At 38.7% G+C, this 19,925-nt stretch overlaps 1 protein-coding gene across 4 annotated transcripts in view; it reads right to left on the bottom strand.

Moving 5' to 3' along the window:
- GRIP1 (glutamate receptor interacting protein 1) overlaps positions 1 to 19,925 on the bottom strand; it is a 694,619-nt gene that overhangs the window by 404,545 nt on the left and 270,149 nt on the right. The gene's annotated exons all lie outside the window — the stretch shown is intronic.

Raw genomic sequence — 19,925 nt, 5'->3', positions numbered from 1 at the left:
ATCTAAATAGAACACGCTCAAAAGCAGCATTGAGTTAAACTGACCCAGTCTAAAATACTCTCTCCTACTTTGGCTGAAATCCCATCATTTAAAGACTTATTGGGGTTAACGGCAAAAATACATACATACATACACACATACACACATACATACATACATATAAAGCAAAACAAACAACTCAAACATAATAATGTGGGTCACCAGACAATCACAAATAACGTGAGTTTGAATAAAAAAGTATTTTGGTTTGGTGATTGGCACTAAGTTAAAGTGTTGAGATGACTTTCCAACTGGGAGAAAGGGAAGAAGACTGGGAATTTGGGGGTGGAAGCGTGGTTGTGGCAGTGAGAAAACCAAAATGGATACAATGACCATGTTTTGCAAAATAAAAATTAGTATTCCTAGATGACTTGAGGACAGGAGATTCTGATCTGGCACGGCAGTTAGACACCCAGGGCACATGGCGGCCAGCTGTTGGCAGGAAGGTCTGGAGACAACAGCACCAAGCGAGCCTTGGGCAGTCAGAAGCTACCAGGAGGCAAGTTCACTTTCATGGCCCAGGACCAGCAAAGCAGCTGCCTTCCCAGGGCATAGCCCTGGGCATTGTGTCTGGCACTGGAGATGCTGGGTGTAGCAGCGGGAAGGCCACAGGGCAGGATCTCTGATTTGAGCAGACAGGGTAAGGAAGAAGTCCTGGGACCCCTCGGTGGCTTTTGCAGGCTTTTATTGGGATTTACCAGGTACACAGCAGGCAGGGGGTCAGGGGGCCCTGGAGGCTGGCAGGCCTCCCAGCCCAGGGACAATGCCATTTATCTCTCGTCACGAACGGACACAGACCCCATTCTGTTTCCCCAGTGTAGGGTAAAGTAAAAAAGTATCAGGCTTTTCTGCCCTCCCGCTATTACAATTGATGAGGGATGCCTGATGGGAGGCACCTGGAGTGGGGTGTGGGCATGCACAGATAGGTACACCTGGGCTAAGACTGGGCTTATAAGGGCGGTGTCACGGGGGTGCCAGCAATGAAAGAGCGAAAGGAGCAGAGAGCAGAGGCCACGAGAAAAGGCCGGAGAGCCCAGAAAGAGTGAAGATTCACTGGGGGCTAGGAGGCCTGCCAGCCTCCAGGGCCCCCTGACCCCCGTGCCTACCATGTAACCTGGTAAATCCCAATAAAAGCCTGCAAAAGCCACCGAGGGCTCCCAGGACTTCCTCCTTACCCTGTCTGCTCAAATCAGAGATCCTGCCCTGTGGCCTTCCTGCCGCTACCCCTCGCATCTCCAGTGCCAGACACAATACTCGGGGCTAATGTAGCTGAAGGTGTCCTCACCACCGTGTCCAGACAGCAAGGGGCTGAGACCCTCACAGTGGAGAGACCCTGGGCAGACAGGCTCTCACGGCCATGCTGACTCCCGGGGAACTCACGGGACTAGGGAGAGGAAGTGCCCACTGTCATGCTTATCCAGAACAGGACCCTGTTTACACAGAACCACAGGGGAGGGAACTTCACACGGGCTGACAAGTGAAGTTTAGTTTTGCTAGTGACTCGCCTCCCTCCCCCCACACACAATTTAATCGCAATAGCAATTGCGATTGCAACCCAATGATTTTATTTTTTCTCTAACAAAAGGCCCCAGCTCACCTCTCATGTCTAATCTTTTAGATAACTGAAAGCAAGGGGGGAACCCCAAAACAAAAGACAACACGCTGTTAGAAAGCTGTGACCATGGTTTATTAGGTGAAATTTTACATGCCAGTGACCTTGAATAACCAGTATTTGACCCCTGAATGGGCCCAGCTGAACCCAATTACTATCTGGCATGCATACACCTGTGGTTTCTGTACGTCAACATATTAACAGAGCTTTGTGTTCATGCTGAAACTGCAGATTAATGAACTGGATTCGATCCTAAGGCTGTGTCCTGTTAACAATTCAAGGTGACACAAAAAGGTTTAGCAAACATCTTGCTTCCATAAGACACCTGCATCACAAAACTGCAAATTACCATTTCTAGTGGATTTTAAATATTTAGCAAAAACTTTGGTTCAGGGTGGTTCTTCTCATTCTTGTCATCAAAACAAGGTATGTCATCCTATACACCTTTAGGTTCCCCATAAATATAGTAAAATGCACAACTTAGAACAAAAGGTAAGGGGGTAAGGGCACAGGTGCATGGGCAGCAGTGACCTGCAGGCCCATTAGTCAGTACCCCTTACTGTGGTATAAAACCTCAAGTTTTCTTTCCCCCACTCTCAATTCATGTGTTTTAGTTAAAGCTCCTATCACTTTTTCCAGGTTATAGAGGTGGGAGGTGACTCAGAACTGGCCAGATGGGGGGCTCCATTCCACTTGGCCATAGGCATGGACATGAGTTACAAGGCAGGTCAGTGACACCCACTCAGAACTACTTAGAAAGCAGAGTGGAGTGCTGGGGGCTGAGCAGAACAGAAGCCTGCTGAACCTAAATTCAAGACAACACAGACTTTTCAGTAAAATACAAACTTTTCTTTCTTTTTGGCTAAAGTCAGATTGAGTTGGGTTTCTGTAACTTTTTCCTTAAAAACTCTTGACAAGATGTATGTTAATCTGTTGGAGTTTTATTTCCTTTTTTTAAAAAAGATTTATTTATTTATGTATACAAGAGCTGGGGTGTAGGCCAGAGGTGTGGGATGAGAGGACTCACCAGAGACAGAATGGGGAGCAGAACAGGCAGATCTACTGAAATAAACTGCTGAGGGGAGCAGCAGGTGAGACCTTAGAGGTCTGCTGCACCATATGTGGGTCAGCTCCCTGTCTGGGGATCAATATCCTGCTGCAGTGGCTGCAGATAGCTTGTTAATGCTGAGACTTAACGCCTTGCACCATCAGGGAGGTCCAGAGTTTTATTTCTTATGACCTACTAGAATATGAACAATTTAGTCAAACTGGTTCATGGCCCTAAGGTAGCCCCCACGGCTCCAGCCGCTCAGTATCCGCAGTCTGCGTAAATGCCATCCATTTGAGTGCGGGCTGACCCAGTGACTCACTTCTAGCGAACTGAAGGCAAGAGCAATGGGCTGTCAGTTCTAAGATTCTGTTATGAGAGACAGCTTTTATCTGCAGGTCCTTTAGTAGTCTCTTGGTTCACTTGCTATGAGGGAAACCACTCGCTGTGTCTGAGCTACTACTGGAGAGATTCGCTTAGAAAAAAACCTGATGTCTCCAACCTATGGCCAGCAAGCACATGAGTACATGTGGAAGGGAATCCTTGTCGACTCTGATCTTGACATGAGGCAGCCCCAGCCCACACTTTGCTAACAACCTTAGGAGGCGCAGTGAGACTGAGGACCCAGCGAAGCTACATCACAACTTCTGACCCACAGGAACCGTATTATAGTAAATGTTTGCTGTTTTAAGCTGCTATAGTTGGAATAATTTGTCATGCAGTCAAAGATGTGAACTTAGCTTCAAACAGATTAATAATAAAATACTTACCCTTTGCCTTTTTATTATGTTTCTTATGACAATTCTCGATTTATAGAAAGATTTTAAAAATACCTTTAAAATGTAAAAGATAAAAAGTTCTTTAAAATATAAAAAGGACTTTTAAAATGTAGTTTCAATATTTTCAAGTTCACAGCATAATTCTATTAGGTTGATAAAATAAGTGTAAGAGACAGACTAATTGATTGTGCAAATATACACTGAGCAGAGCATCTGCTCTGTTTTAGGTATAGGAAAATAGGACACTGTAGCCTGGTTCAAATCCATTCAAGAAAAGAGAGAAGCACATAGGATTTGGAAAAAGAAGAATCAAGAGGAGTGTCACTTATCTGTGTGACACTGGACAAACTAATATTTCAGTGCCATTTTTCCTCATCTATAAAATGGATAATAATAGTCATAGTTGATTTATCAACTTACAGTATTGCTTGAAGGATCACAAAGGAAAATATGTATAAAAGCACTGTAAAATTAAAAAATAAAACTAATTACTGAGCCTCCCTGGTGGCACAGGTGGCTGAGCACAGAGCTGTGAAGCTGTCTGCAGCCTCTGCAGTGCAGGTTCGATCCCAGCTGGCCAGCGAGATACCCACACGGCATGGCAGACCTCTCCTGTCTCACCCGCTGCTCCCCTCAGCAGCGTGTTTCAGTCAGTCTGCCTGTTCTGTTCCCTACTCTGTCTCTGGTGAATCCTCTCACCCCCCACAACTCTGGCCTGTACCCCAGTTCTTGTATATATAAATAAATAAATCTTTTAAAAAACTAATTATTGCAATGATTATTACCAAACCTGTAGTATACAGACTTTACTAAGAATAGACAAGAATAATTACAATTAATTTGCTGCATACTGGCATAGTTCCTTTCTATGAACAATTAAACATGTTTTTAAGTTTGAAATTTGTACTCCAAAGGTTGCTTGGTCTTGATCATTTCTTTTTTTTTTTTTTTTTTTTTTTTTAATAGAGGCATGTTTATTTATTTATTTATCTGTTTGTTCTGTTTACACATGCACTGGGTACAGTCAGAAGCACGGGAGGGTGAGAGAATTCTCCAGAGCCAGAGCGGGGAGCAGAGCAGGCAGAAGGACCGAAGCACACTGCTGAGGGGAGCAGCGGGCGGCAGGAGAGGTCTGCGCGCCATGTGGGACCCTCCTCCGGTGGCCGGGGAGCAGCCGGGGATCGAACCGGCGCTGCAGAAGCCGCGGGCAGCTTCGCAACCCAGCGCTCAACCGCTGCGCCACCGGGGAGGCCCCTTGGTCTTGATCATTTCTTTCAAAACCATGCAATCTGAATTATTTCTCCTGTGAATTTCACCTCTCATATTGTCAGCTTAATTTATTTTCTATGATAAATATTCATATTAATTGTTTAAGAAAAAAGTGAGTATCACAAAGTACATGAAAAATCTAATCATTTTGGTTACATAATAAAACTTTTGTAAGCAGAAAAATACCTGTCCTTTAAAAAACAAGACAAAATTCTTTTTTTTTTTTTTAAACACTTTTTTTTTTTTTTTTTTTTTAATTTTCTAGAGGCCTGTCTTATTTATTTATTTATTATTTTTGTTTGTTTTGTTTTTTGGTTTATACATGCACTGGGTACAGTCAGAAGCGCGGGAGGGTGAGAGAATTCACCAGAGCCAGAGCGGGGAGCAGAGCAGGCAGAAGGACCGAGGTACACTGCTGAGGGGAGCAGCGGGTGGCAGGAGAGGTCTGCTCACCATGTGGGACCCTCCTCCGGTGGCCGGGGAGCAGCCGGGGATCGAACCGGCTGCAGAGGCTGCAGGCAGCTTCGCAACCCAGCGCTCAACCGCTGCGCCACTGGGGAGGCCCAAGACAAAATTCTTGAATATTAAATTTAAACAATGTTTAGAGCTACTGTTTTAAATCAATTAAAAGTCCTTATTACGTCTATTATCTTTTTGTACAAAGTGCTTCTGTGATTTTTGACTTGTTAGATCAGCATTTTGTGGTCACTGAAAAATACCTTATTTTTCATATTTCAATATATCAATTCATTATTCCAGTCCAAACAGCAGGCCTGCTAATAAAAATGCATAGGCAAGAATAATTGATTCCATTTTGGGGAAAAGATATCAACAAGGAACTGCTTTGGACTGAGTAATCAATGGTTATTGAATTCTAGGCTACAAGTTGATATTCCCAGCTACCCAGGTCTTTCAAACTTCAGTTGCCCACTTTGCTTTTAATGAACAAGGTCAAAATCATGAATTGAAATACTATGACACTAATAGAATACTTTACCTCAGAAAAATTTTAGCCTCGAGGTATCATAAACTGCCAAGCATCTTTCCAGTAGGCCGAAATATTAATATATACATCAAAGTTGAAGACAGATTTGTCCCTTGGAATCCACTATTCTAGTTTTCTATAGTTTGGTGTGAAATAAAATAAAATAAAACATGTATTAAGCTCTAACTATGGGCTAGCCTACATGCAGAGGGAACACAAAGATAAAGTTGATGAAGTAGATAAAACACAATTTTGAACTTAGAGACTGTAAAATGAGGAATGATTTTGAGGTTCTTTGTTTGGATAACTTTTTAGAAGACAATGCCTTTAAAGGAGCGAAGGAACAAACATGTATGGGACAGGAGATGATACTGAATTCCATTTAGGAAAGGCTGAAATCTGAGTTGATGGAGCATTCAGGTGACAGCTGGCAAAATGGATGTAGAGCACGTCTGTGACATCTAAACTACAAAGGAGACGGAGGTGGAGATCACGTGGGAAGAGTTTACAGAGGAAGAAGGTAAAACAGCAGAAGTGACTGACCACTGGGGAATTTGAATGAAAGGAGAGTAGGAGGTAAAGGTGATCTCAAAATAGAGGATAAGAACTCGGAAGAAGACGGTCAGAGGAGCCAAGAGGGGCGACTCAGAGACCAAACGGAAGATGAGTGTCAGACGCTACAAGATCAATGACTATAAGGAAGTTCGTAAAAGCTATTAAATTTACATGCAGGAGGTACCTGAATCTGCGCTGGAACACTGTCAGTGGAGTGGCTGGTGTGGAGTCGAGATTACCATGAGGCATCACTGCATCAGTCTATTATTAACCTTGCACCTTCTTTGTGCTTTGGAGATGGGAAAGTGCAAGCCATCTTTACGGGACTTTTTGGAAGTGACATTTAGGAGGTAAGGAGAGGTAGGGTGTCAGAGTCAAGAAAACTTAACAGTAGTCCATGTCTTCAGTTGATACTGAGTTCAGAGAGGAAAAGACCATGTTGGAACTTTAGAAAACAGCTACAATCTAGGAATAGTTGCCGAGGGAAAGGCAAACAGAGTGATAAAAATAGAGACAGACATGACTAGGATTCAAAGCCCAGCGCAGGCTGGAACTCATAAATTTGCAGTGTAGCTGACCTGGTTGTATACTCCCTTTTTTCTAGTAATGTAAGTAACCTAGGAACATAGTAAAGACCAGGTAGTTTGGTAGCACTAAAACCAAATATTGGCGGGCACCTTAGTCTGGCACCAGGAAAAACAACACTTGAGGGGCCTGGTGCTTTAGCTGGGAGGTGGGCACTCAATGAAATTGGTGCAAAGTGAGAGACAATCTGACAGAAGGAGAGGGAGGCCCAGAGAGTCTAATATTCAGATTTGGTGGTGAGGTGGAGGTTGAAAAATGTGATTTTCTGAGACTTCTGAGGGAAAAAGATATAGAAACAAAGCAAGAAAACCTAGCAATATTAAAATTACCAAATCTCCTCACAATTCAAAGCACCTGATTTAACATTTTAAAAAATGATACATCCCGCTGTAGCTTTCCTCAAACTTAGAGACTATTAACTATCAATTTAATAAAGTATTTTAATTTCTGATTACTTGGGAAACTTGCAACTTTAAGAAAAAAAATCTTGAAAAATAAAAAGCAGAAGTATCCCTAATGAAAAGAATAGACAGCTAAATATTTGAGACAATTATGAAACCTAAGTAAGACAATTTTACAAAGTCAAGCTCAACTGAATAATATAAAAGACATAATTTGACATTGAGAGTTCCTTGATCACTGTTGTCAAAAATCAGAATACTATTCACTCTTAAAATGTATACCCATAATAAACAGCCTCACTCTATATGAGAAATATTTCCCATCAGGAAATTTGATACATGAGTATTTTATTTGGAGGGAATATGATTCATGTTTGGTTTAGTGATAGAGAATACAGAAAAAAAAAAAAAGAACTATTTCCTATGCAGTTTTCCAATTCTAGGATTTATCGGGGACCTCTAAGAAAACTGTTTTTATGACAGATGTATACTCGTATTCACATATTCACACTTTTGTTCATAGAGGTACACTGGTTCTGTGCAGCTCAACTTTTAATGATTTCTGTTTTGAGTATCACAGACATGCATTCATATTCAGTTATTCAGGTGGTCAAAGGTGTCCTCGCTTTCTTGTCCTCACTTCTAAATTGCTGAGGGATTATGAACAAGAGTTAATCAAGGGTCCCTACCATAAATTGGACTTGTTTGTTCACCTTGGTGATGATACGTTATCCTTCCCTGCAAATATGTTGTGAATTATATGTATCAGTTCCTAATGTCAAATTCAGCAGCGAAACATTCACTCACACACATGCACACACCCCATGTTACACTAGGGTGAAAGTTACACCAGGGTGAAAGGCATCCCTATTTAAAGCACAACCGATTTCAAAACAATTGAATAATTAATTGACTGAGAAGAAAGTTTTTCTCATTACAAATAGTGAGTTGTAATATCAGTTGGTTTTGCTGCTTTTGCTACATGTTTAGAACATGGAATGATAGACAAGGTGACTCAGGGGTTTATCATCCTGGCAGTAGGATTGAGGTTTCTACCATGAAAGCAGCCTTTACCAGCATTGTAGGGGAGGGCAGAAGGCACTGCAGTTGGGAAAAATGATGCACTCACATCTCAGCATACAGTAAGCACTCAATAGTGAATATTCACTAATAAGATCTAACAGCTCAGATTAACTGTAGACATAGGGAAATTAATCAAACTCCTCTTTTGGCCCTCATTTTATGGAAAATACAAATGATAAATCTGTTTCACAGTTCAGAGAATTAAATGAGATAATGTGTCTAGCAGAAGACCCAGCAAACACTGATCTCAGAAGTCCAAGCACCAAGAAGTGGACAATAAGTGTGTGTTGAAAAAAAGAAAGTAGGTCTAAGAAATATTAGAAATATAAACATTTCCTTCCCCCATCTTCTTTCTTTGCATACAGACTCTGTAAAAATCTACCGGAGAGGCTATGTTTCCTTCTGTTAAATGGAGTAATAGTAGAGGGGCAGTGTCAGAATTATGCAGAAGGCAAACTCAGCTTCTTTCAGCCATAGAGTATAGTATTCTAAGCTTTCTAATAATTTTGGATAGTTAACAGTGTTATATAGTAATGAGATAGGTTTCTGTGGTTGTATGGGAATCTCCAGAGAGTTCCAAGCAAGAAACTATTGATGACCCAGAATGTGCTATCCAGTCAGGTCCTGCCCTAGTTACTGCAGCATAAAGGTGACAATGTAGTACTCACAAAAGAGCCAAACATACAGATAGTCACCCAAAAAAAAAAAAAAAAATGGAGTGAGTCAGATCATTCACATGCACAGGTCCCCTGGATCTAATCGTAGGGAATGGGGTTGGGTGAAGAGATTCACATGGAAGCAGTCTTTGAAGCAATGGGAAGGGTTTGGGAGAAGATAAAATTAAAGTCACCAAGTTCAGTGACTTAAATACTTATTTCAGGTCTATTCTTAGCAGACTTAATAATCCTGAGTTGAGTATTTTCTCTCTTTGAGCCTTAGAAAACAATTACTGAGCAAATCACTATGCTGTGAAAGATAATAATCACAAGACAAATCAGAGGACTGGACTGGATGGTCCCAATGGTTTTTCTTAGCTCAAAGATTCCTATTATAACTGACCACCTTCCAAATGATCCTAAAAACACCATTACACAAAAGTGAAGTGATTTTTTAAGAATGTAAGGGGTGCTTGTCCCTATAAATCATGAAAATTTGGTACTTAAAGATAAAACCCACCATAAACAACTGTTTTCAAGTGCTGGGAATTCCTTAACTCTACTTCAATAGTGAAAGGCCACTATAAAATCCTAACGTGAAAATTTATAACCAACAGATGAGCGCCTGTATTTCTCACCCTAAAATTTGACAGCGCCTCCTTTAAAAGTAATCATGATTCTAAGCAGGTTTAAATGTTCTGAGCAAAGTATTTTTCAAGTATAAGTTTATAATCATGTCTTCAGAATACTGCAGAAGTTCATATTTCCACATGCTGATCATAGTTTACAAAAACAAACATTAACCACAACTGGAATGGTTTGTAAAGCTCTCCACTGCAGTTATTTGTTAATCTACATCCAATTCTTAGACTCAGCAAGATGTCACTATCGACTTCATATTCTATACTGGTTACTCTTGACATATGCCTAGTTTTATTCAAAAATGGGTCTTCACAAATCAACTGTTATTTTCCACACCTGCAAATTCATGACTCCTTTACCAGCAGAAGAGCAACATGAAAACATAAGACCAGCTTAGCAGTAATCGAAAGCACCTGTTTCCACAAAATGCTCACCACTCTACCAAAATTAGGCATAATTTTTAATTTTGTTGGTTAGACATATCTCCTGAAAAGAGATTCAGAAGATCCCCAGAAAACACAAAGATTATTTTATCTTCTACTGAATATCCCCCTAAACATAAGATGTTAATTCTCTGAATAATATTTAACAGTGACTAATTTAGAAAATAACAATATTCCAACAAGCAATACTGAATGCCCTGGTAAAATAATAAACCGAAAGGGTGTAATTCTCCATAAAACATAAAGAATGATGATGCTGTGAACTCTAACAAGTAAGGTCATGGAAAACTTCACTCACTCTTTGGAAATATTTCCTTGACATGTAATCTTTCTATCACGCACGAGCCATTAAGAATCTCTATAATGTGGCAATTTTCAGACTAGGGGGAACTGTAATATAATTTTGTCTTGCAGAAAACAAAGAAACTAGAAAACGATCATACATTTCGGTTTCTTTTGATTATAAAGAAAGAACATTTTTTTTCACTGAAGCATTGTCCTCAACGGGTGTTAAGAATACAAGTGTGCAAGGCACACTTATCACAAGATAGAAGAGATCACCTTCTCATTCTGCCCAAAACACCACTACTACTTAAGCAACCCTTAACTTGGCAGAAGGCTTCTAACAGAAGACTCTTGTATATGAATGGCAATTGCAGCCCCATCTTTTTCAGCAAAATATTTTCTCCAATAACTATGTCTCCCTTGGTCACTACCACATTTTCCTACCACTGAAATACTGCAAAGGCCTTTATGATCAGGTCTGGTTTTAAACTACATTTTTCCAGGAAGAACTGAATTTGGAATTCCATACAACTGATTTTACAAACTAATTTAAGAAAACAGCCCATTCATAAGATGTCAAGGCAGCACTGTATTAAAATCAAAACAGATGTTTCTAACTCTGGAGTGTTTGAGGCTCTAACTCTCTATTCACAGCACCTGTCTCTTCACTCTGGTTCAGCTCAAACATCAAGTCATCAAAGGATCAACTGAGCTAAGACACTTACCTTCTCATTCTAACACGCTATCTTGAAACTTGGATTAGATTTTCCCCATTGCATATAATATTATTCTTTATATTCTATTTAGATTGCTGTTAGATTGGTGGTTCCAGTAGGACAAAAATACCATTCTAGAAGGCTTGATATGTGGTATCATCAATATTTGCTTTATGAATAAAAATTGTGAGATGCTTGCCATAAATTGAATCTTCCTATTTTTGACAGGGTAAAGAAATAAAGAAGAAGGCCTCCTGGGTGGCGCAGCTGGTTGAGTGCAGCGCACCTCTCCTATCTCATCTGCTGCTCCCCTCAGCAGTGTTTTCAGTCGTCTGCCTGTTCTGTTCCCCACTCTGTCTCTGGTGAATCCTCTCACCCTCCTGTGCCTCTGGCCTGTACCCCAGTCCTTGCATAAATAAATAAATCTTAAAAAAAAGAAAAAAAGAAGAAAATTATATCTTCCTATTTTGAATATTACTAATTATGACTAATTTATTTAGCCATAATCTCATATTCCAAAGTCAGTTTAGTATCTATAGAGAACAGAAATCTTCAACAGTTTACCAAATTAACTGAAATTCAACTCAATTTCTACACATCCATAGAAGACTAATTTCTGAAATTTAGTTTAACTCCACAGATTCAATGAATTCAATACTATGGTTCAATGTTTCAGAAAAGCTCGTTGGTTCTGAGTTTATGTAATAGTTAATGAGGTAGCAGGGTGGAATTCTAGTAGAAAACACGTAATTCTACTATATATTCTAAAATGCCACTGGGAGTGTTTCTCTCTGGCATCATGGTGAATCATTCTGTATTGTACACTGTATTTGACTATTTTTTTTCTAAGTTGGTATTTAATAAATACTTCTTGAATGAGTTAATGTCTAGTATATTCCGTAGTAGACAAAAATACTCTTCCCATTTGAGAGTTACTTTAAAAAGAAACCAAAACAACTATACACATACTTACTTGCATGCCTAGCCCTCTATTTTTTGAAAATCATCTTAATGATTTTTAAGTAAGTTCACAGATTTAAGCAACAATCACCACAGTTACATTTTTAGATAGAACATTTTTGCTTTCTCATGAAGAAACTGTGTGCCCATTTGCTTTCAATACATTTTTTTGAATGTAGCTTTTTTCATTTGGTATATTTTTGAGGTTCTTCCATGTTGCAGTATCAACTAGTTCCTTATCTTTTCAGGCTCATTTAGAAGTAGCTTTATCACTAGAACACCACAATTGAATATACAACAATAAAAATTCAATTTTTGTATTCTATTACCTATTTTGAGATGCGGTTTCCTTTGTATAATCAATTTATATTTAATCTCTATATGATCATTATAAGAATTAATCAAATGGGCAATCCATTCAGTTCTCATTATAAATTCCCTCATTAAGTTAGCCACAGAACTGATTCCTCTATCTATTAAAACTCTTATATCATGAGAATTATGTGTTTAGGCCTTTCTCCTCATTTGACTCCAGTATAGTCAGTGTAAAACTTAGGCCAAGAACCCATCCACCTCATCAAATTCATCTGATTCCATGATTCATCCATCAAATCTATACAAATGGCTTCCAAATTGCTCGAGTCCTTTCCTTTCTTCATAACTCCAGGTTCCACATTTCGAGCTGACATCTTCTTGGCAACTCAAAGTCAGCAAGTGGAATATATTCCTTCTCTTCATACCTCTGTTTTCCCATACCTGCCATATCTTCCCTTTTATTTATGTCTCTTACTCTGATCCCTTTTACACCCCAATACCATACTAATCTTTCAACAGTACAGCTCCTTTTTTGGTTTTACCTCTACTAAAATTTCCACAATTGTGGCCCTGTGCCTACAAAATGAATTTAAGCCTCTTAGCCTGTCACTTTTATCCAACATGCTTTACCTAATACCTTTACGAATAAGGCCTTCTTCTATTAACATTGACTAAGTGTTCACTGTATCAAGCACTAAGTGCTGTTTTATGTCATTAAATCACAGTAACTCTAAGAGATGGGTAGTTATTGACCCACATTCACAGATGAGGGAACTGAGGCACAGGGATATTTACTAGCCAAGGTTACACTATCTATTTGGACAAAGAGGCAGGATTCAAACTTAGGTTGTCTCATCCAGGTCCCACATCTTGCCTCTGTAGAAATAGATATCTATACCTTGGTGTAAAAATGGGTGTTGTTTACATAAGCGCAAATGTTTATGTAAGTGCAGGATGTGTGTGACTGGGGTGGGGTGTTGGCTCTCACAGTCCTGTAATTGGTATTCTAAAGCAGCTGGTTTGGGGGTAAATGTTGAGAAGATACCATCATCATCATATATATATTTTATATATATATATATATATATATATACACACACACACACACACACACAAATACATACATACTCGTGTGCATGTGCGCACACACACACGTACATACACCCTCTTTCATGCAGCTGTAGACACTGGTGATAGAACTCTGCTTAGACATATATGGGGAAAGTGTGTGGTTCCCTCTAAAACAAAATTAAATTCTGAACAGAAAGCAAGGGCAGAGACCGTTAGATGCTCAGGGGTCATGCTATTAAGAGGTCATGTCTTCTGCCCCAATTTGTTCACTAGCCATTTTCTCCTTCCCCGTTTTGGCTGTGTGCTGCCCTTAAAGACAACAGCTCTATTGACGAGACCTGCCAGTGTTTCCTGGCTTGGGGTCCTTAGCACTGTGCCATGGGATGCAGTGCCATGATTTTACAAATAAGAAGCTGAAGAAGCACAGAGATGCAAGTAGCGCATCTAAACTGACATAGTCCCTAGTTCCATTAAGTGAGCTACATCTGGGGATGTTAGGACTTTAATGTAAAGAAACTAGTGCCCATGTTTAGCATGTATTTTAATCAAGTGAAAATAATCAACTAGTCATATTTTCTAAGTTAAAAAATTACCCATACTACTAAACTAGAAACTAGCCAATGTGGTTTCAATCCTGGTTCTGGTCTTGTTTATTATGTGAAAGCAGGCAGCCCTAAAAGCAGGAACTGCAACTACAGTATTGTAAAGGGTTATCTTCATCTTTCTTCTTCATCTCCTTTTTTTAAAGATTTATTTATTTATGCATACAAGATGTGGGGTACAGGCCAGAGGTACGGGGGGCGGGGAGAAGATTCACCAGAGGCAGAGTGGGGAGCACAACAGGTAGACTGACTGAAATCCACTGCTGAGGGGAGCAGCGGGTGAGACAGGAGATGTCTGCTGTGCCATGTGGTTCAGCTCCCTGGCCGGGGACTGAACTTGTGCTGCAGTAACTGTGGATTGCTTCATAGTGCTGAGACTTAATCCCTTGAGACACCAGGGAGGCCCTTCGTCTCTTTTTAAGATCGAATTGATTCTCCTTCCAGACCTTATTTTCCTATGTGGTAGAGAGCATTGAGTTGAATTTTTGAACTCCTAGAGGACCATTCTGATCGACCCAACTTCCTTATGTGTCCCTTGCCAGATAAATCACTGTTGCCAAGGAAAGATTATGATATCAGCCTCGATCTTTCAATAGTGACCAATTTGAGATGGAAATAAGAATACTTTAAATATGAAGACTTTTTGGCGGAGGCGGGGGGTGGGGGTGAGTTTCAGGACAAATAGATGTCCACTATATCATGCAAACAGAAAGCACTAGAATGCATTTTTCATCGTATAAATAGAAGCTCTGGTGACCTTTTATAAGTAAACAAAAAAAGGAAGAAAAAAAGAAAATCACCACATGGATATGGTTGCAATGCAGAGCTCTTTGTATAGTTAAAACAAAAATAGCATTGCAGGAATTACTCACTTCCACATACCATATGTTACATCGATGAAAAAATAATGTAAATAAAGAGGAGGCACAAAGTCTTACTGCACATTAAATCTAAGAGTCTAAATTTCAATGTGGCAAGATTTTAAGCATATATTGTAATTGTTGGACTATACAAACAACTTAACATATGATTTAGAACTTGTTTAAAAGAGACATAGTTTTAGTCAGTGACTTGCCTTGTATGGAAGTGAATGTGTTCACACTGGAAGGATTTAAACAAAAGCCAAATGCCGATATAATAGGGATGCTTAGAAAGGACTTCCTAGACTGAAGAGCAGACCTCCCTACCTGAATCCCACAATTTCTCCTGATCCTAGCTAACTTGACTTGCAACACCATATTAGGAGTTAGTTTTTATGAGAGTTAAGTTTAAGGTAGGATGGCCCAGTGCTCAAAAGAATAAAGCATGGGCCTCCCCTGGTGGCGCAGTGGTTGAGCGCTGGGTTGTGAAGCTGCCCACAGCCTCTGCAGCACCGGTTCTATCCCCGGCTGCTCCTTGGCCACTGGAGGAGGGTCCCACATGGCACGCAGGACCTCTCCTGGCACCCGCTGCTCCCCTCAGCAGTGTACTTCGGTCCTTCTGCCTGCTCTGCTCCCCGCTCTGGCTCTGGTGAATTCTCTCACCCTCCCGCACTTCTGACTGTACCCAGTGGTTGTATAAATAAAATAAAAATAAATAAATAAATAAATAAATCTTAAAAAAAAAATAAAGCAATCTACAAGGAAAATTAAGTGTTGTAATACATACAGAGGTGAATTCTAGCCCTTAAATATCAGAAGAGAAGTATACTAGTATACTAGAACTGCAAGATGAGTGTGGGATGGATGGAGAATCAGACCAGCAGGAGTTCTTTCTAGTCTCACTTCTGCTAGCAGTGAGAACATGCATAAGCCACTTAACTTTCTGTCTCTCAGTTTACTATCTGAAAAAAACACCTGGGCTGAAGAAAGCAGATTCCAAGGTCTTTTTCAACTTTAAAAATCTTTTTATTTATTACATGTGGAAAAAAATTAGTTTGAGATAATAAAGTTGATACAAAATACCCTAGATAAATAGAACTAGGTAGCCAATCGATGGTCAACAAAACAACTAACTATAGTAGAGATGTAGAGCAATTCTCAGGATAGAAAAAGACAGCCATCAAACAAGCAAGTGTGCCCTATTTCTACATAATTGATGTTTCTTCTAATTTGGGATTTCTTGAGTCAAAGGAAGTACAGCTAAGCTTTGAATCATCCAGCAACCACATCTACTTGGATGATCACTGTTTTTAACATGTAAATAAAATGGTTTTTATTCCTGTCAACCTTGGAGCAGTAAGGACAGCTAGGAACTGCTTTTCTCTTTCTTTCTTCTCTTTACTTCTCTCACTTGCTTCTGTCCCTCCCCACTTATATCCCCTAAGACTGAGGAAGACAACAGCCCTTCTGATTGTATGTGATCCATTTCTGCACACCTAGGAGTAGGAATCAGCCATCTTTCCAAAGTTTATTTAAAGTTATCACTCTATCCTTTTGACATACTTATTGAAAGAGAATTCTAATTTAGATGTCAATTCCCAGAAGCAGAGAGGAAGTGATTACATGAATTCACAGCCAAAAATCTAGTTAAAGGGGCTAGTGAGAAGACATGGCTTGTATTAATTACCCATAATGATGCCTAAAAATTTTCACACTACAAACATGCACTAATTTTTTTTTTCCTCTAAGAGCAATGCAGGGCATTTTTCAATGAAATAAAAAGAAAGTCAGCACCCCTCCTACAATGCACAGTGTGTAAATATCTAAGGCACTTGAATTGTCTACCTAAGGATTTAGATACAAACATTTAGATGCATACATTGCTTAATAAAGTAATTTAGCTAGTGATGTTTTGATATGTAAAATTCTATCAGAATGGGCAAACAAGAAGATAATTTGCATAAACATATGGTCTTTACCATGTTCTTCCCTTTCTCTAGTTTCCCTGACACAACCTCAGAAGGCAAGGTGAACTGGTCACTAGTGACCATCCTGAGTGGCACCCCACATAGGGTTTCTTCAGCCAGGTGAGTCAGGACAAAATCAAGAATAGCAGTTACCATGGAGCAGCTCCCTGTCTATTCCAACACCATCGCACAGGTGCAAAAATTGTCAGGGCCACAGAGAAAGTGGCTCACAAGCCTGTCATATTTGTAAGAGATAAACAAATTCCTGCTTTTCAAGTAATTCAATAACCCTCCCTTGCATGGACTGTGACAGGTCAGAGGTCTATTGTGGCTACAAACTCTGCTAAGAGAATTTTTATCCAATGCATATTATCTGTTTTATAACTTGAATACATTTCCCAGTGCGGCTAAATAAAAATACACATAAAAATAGGATCAGAGGGTCTGTTTTTGGTATGACAGATTCACCAAAATATGACGTGCCAAACCTTTTTAAAAAGGTATTGTTTACAATACAGTATTTAGTCATAAACAAATGAAGCACCAAACATAATAAAATAAAATTTCAAAATCCTCTTCTAGATTTGTGTTACCTTCAAGTTTATGAATCCATTTTTGTAATAATGCAAGTTTTTCTTAAGGAAAAATACCAAATGAACCATCTATTTAAAATTACAAAACACATGGTCCTTCTTGGTAGACAAGATTAAATAAAAGATAAGGCCCAGGTTTGGAGAAAAAAATGTTTGCAAAAACTTCTTAACATTCAATTACAGACTATTATTATTAAGAACAGGAATCTCCCTACTGACAATTCTTACCAGAAAAAAACAATTCCCTTGGGACATTCGGGTGAATTTTTTTGGTTTAAATCTCATCTAACAACCCTCAGCAAATGCCTTTACCTGATTTGTTCTAGAAATGAAACAAAGTTCAAATAATTATATGGTTCTGGAACTTGAAAATTCTTAAGAAATAAAGTTAGCTCCTGTCATATTTAGGACATGAATACCCATAAGTTTGGTGATTTGGCCAATGCATTTGTCTAGTTTGTTTAAACGCTAAGTACAAAATTTTGAAAGGACAGATGAGTGGTGAAAATTGATTTTTAAAAAATAAAATATAATCACCATAAGCACAATGACTTTTACATCAAGTCAATATAGAATCAGGAAAGATTTAAAATCGATCTACATTATCATCAACATTGCTAAACTCAGTTTTGAAGGAGTTACAAAAAAAACATGCCCTTTTTAGAGGAGCTTTTCATTCATTCAGCACCTGACCCACTGACATTTTAAATCAGGCTTTGACATTTCATGAGATTATAAGCTGTGCTGTATTTAAACTGAAGGAAAAGATGGTGAAATTTTGAATCAGAATCTACAATAGAAGAGACATTATTTAAGGTAAAGTTAAACATCAGTAAGCACTCCAAAAAGGACTAAGGCCTTCCCTGTTACTGAAGAATTTTCTGGGAAGCAGAGAGATCCACTTATATTTTACTGATATAGAAATGCACAAAGAGTGAGTGTGATCCTTACAATCAATCTTTCATTATTACATGTATAAAGTTTTTGTGGCAATCTGAACCACTAGATAAACTGACGAGACAGATAAGTTTCTCTCAAGAAAAACAAAAACAATGTGAAGAAGAGTAAGAAGAGCACTTCTGCTTTATCATCAGAACCATATTAACTAAGATGTGAGTATCTCCAGTAAATTCCATCAAGCTTTGATCCTAAGCGATCTAGGGGAGACAGGATACATACTTCAAATTATGCCAAAGACCAATTAAAATAGATATACCATAGATGTAATTGTACTCAATCATATTATACATTTAAGAGGGTTGGTTTTAAGGATCAATCTCATTCTTTAATACTTTTCTATGGCCATAAAACAAAAGTGGATGTCTTCAACAATTCAGGCAGGCCCTGAAACTGAAGTCAAAAGATGTTCTGAGGAGGTCATTACGTTATATGACAGGCTTCTTTAAAAGCGCTATTTGACAAGGGATGAAATGTCAAATCCCAAGGGTCTGAGTCCATTGTGACACATTCTGTTTATTATGTAGCAGTTTGAGGCTACAGACTCACTATACATTTCAGCTTCACAAAGTTTTATTTTATATAACGGGTGCTTTCTGATAAATCACAGCAGAAATCATGTTAGTTCTGCATATAAAGCAAATGACTTTTGATGTTTAGCAACTTACCCTTAGCATAACCTTTGCCAATTCTGATTTGACAGATTAAGACAATATTTTCATTAAATTACTGCACTTGATAGATAAAGATCTAGTTCTTAACTTTGGTTTCAAGATATTTCTTAGATACCACCAGAAATACTTCTCCTTGAAGGCATATTTCAAAAAGCTTATATTTCTTTTGCTTTCAAATTCTTACCAAAATAGCAGGATGCAGGCATTTGAGAGGCATTGAGAGAGATTCTCTCAAATGTGATGTAAAGATACATCACAACACAAAAAAGTTTAGATTTGACTCTATATATATATTGGTTGTAAGAAGTTTGTATAATGAACATCAATGTAACTAAAAATTCCTATTCTTCCCTTTTTTTCACCCTGAGCTTTCAGAATTATGCATGCAAACTAACAGTATTTTTTGATGTGACACAAACCTTAAATTCTTAAAATATACTCTGGAAACTAAATTTAGGTGAGGAAGACTCACTATATTAGAGCAGATTATTCATGTAAAAACATTAAAAAGAGAAACATCTTGGAAACTCAGAGATTACTCTGTATAGCAATATGGCCAGCTTATTCAAGGAAATATCAAAGAACTATAATTTGTCATTATTGTGTTAGCTCCACCACTGAATTACCAACCTTTAACTTTCATCAATCACAACAGAATTTCTGGCAGTTAGAACTAATTCTCAGGCATTTCAGTACTAGAGAAATGGAGTCTAAATTATTTATTCACCAGTACTCAGAGGTTGTAAATAGGATATATCACAGTTACATACCAAAAGGCCAGGAAAAATTAGAATTGAAATACAAGTGTATAAAGATAATTATTCAAGA

The sequence above is a fragment of the Talpa occidentalis genome, unplaced genomic scaffold, assembly GCF_014898055.3.
Source record: "Talpa occidentalis isolate TD23 unplaced genomic scaffold, MPIMG_talOcc4v2.1 talOcc4.16, whole genome shotgun sequence".
Taxonomy (NCBI): domain Eukaryota; kingdom Metazoa; phylum Chordata; class Mammalia; order Eulipotyphla; family Talpidae; genus Talpa; species Talpa occidentalis.
The sequence above is the reverse complement of the archived record's forward strand: the minus strand, read 5'-3'. Positions and strand labels throughout refer to the sequence as shown.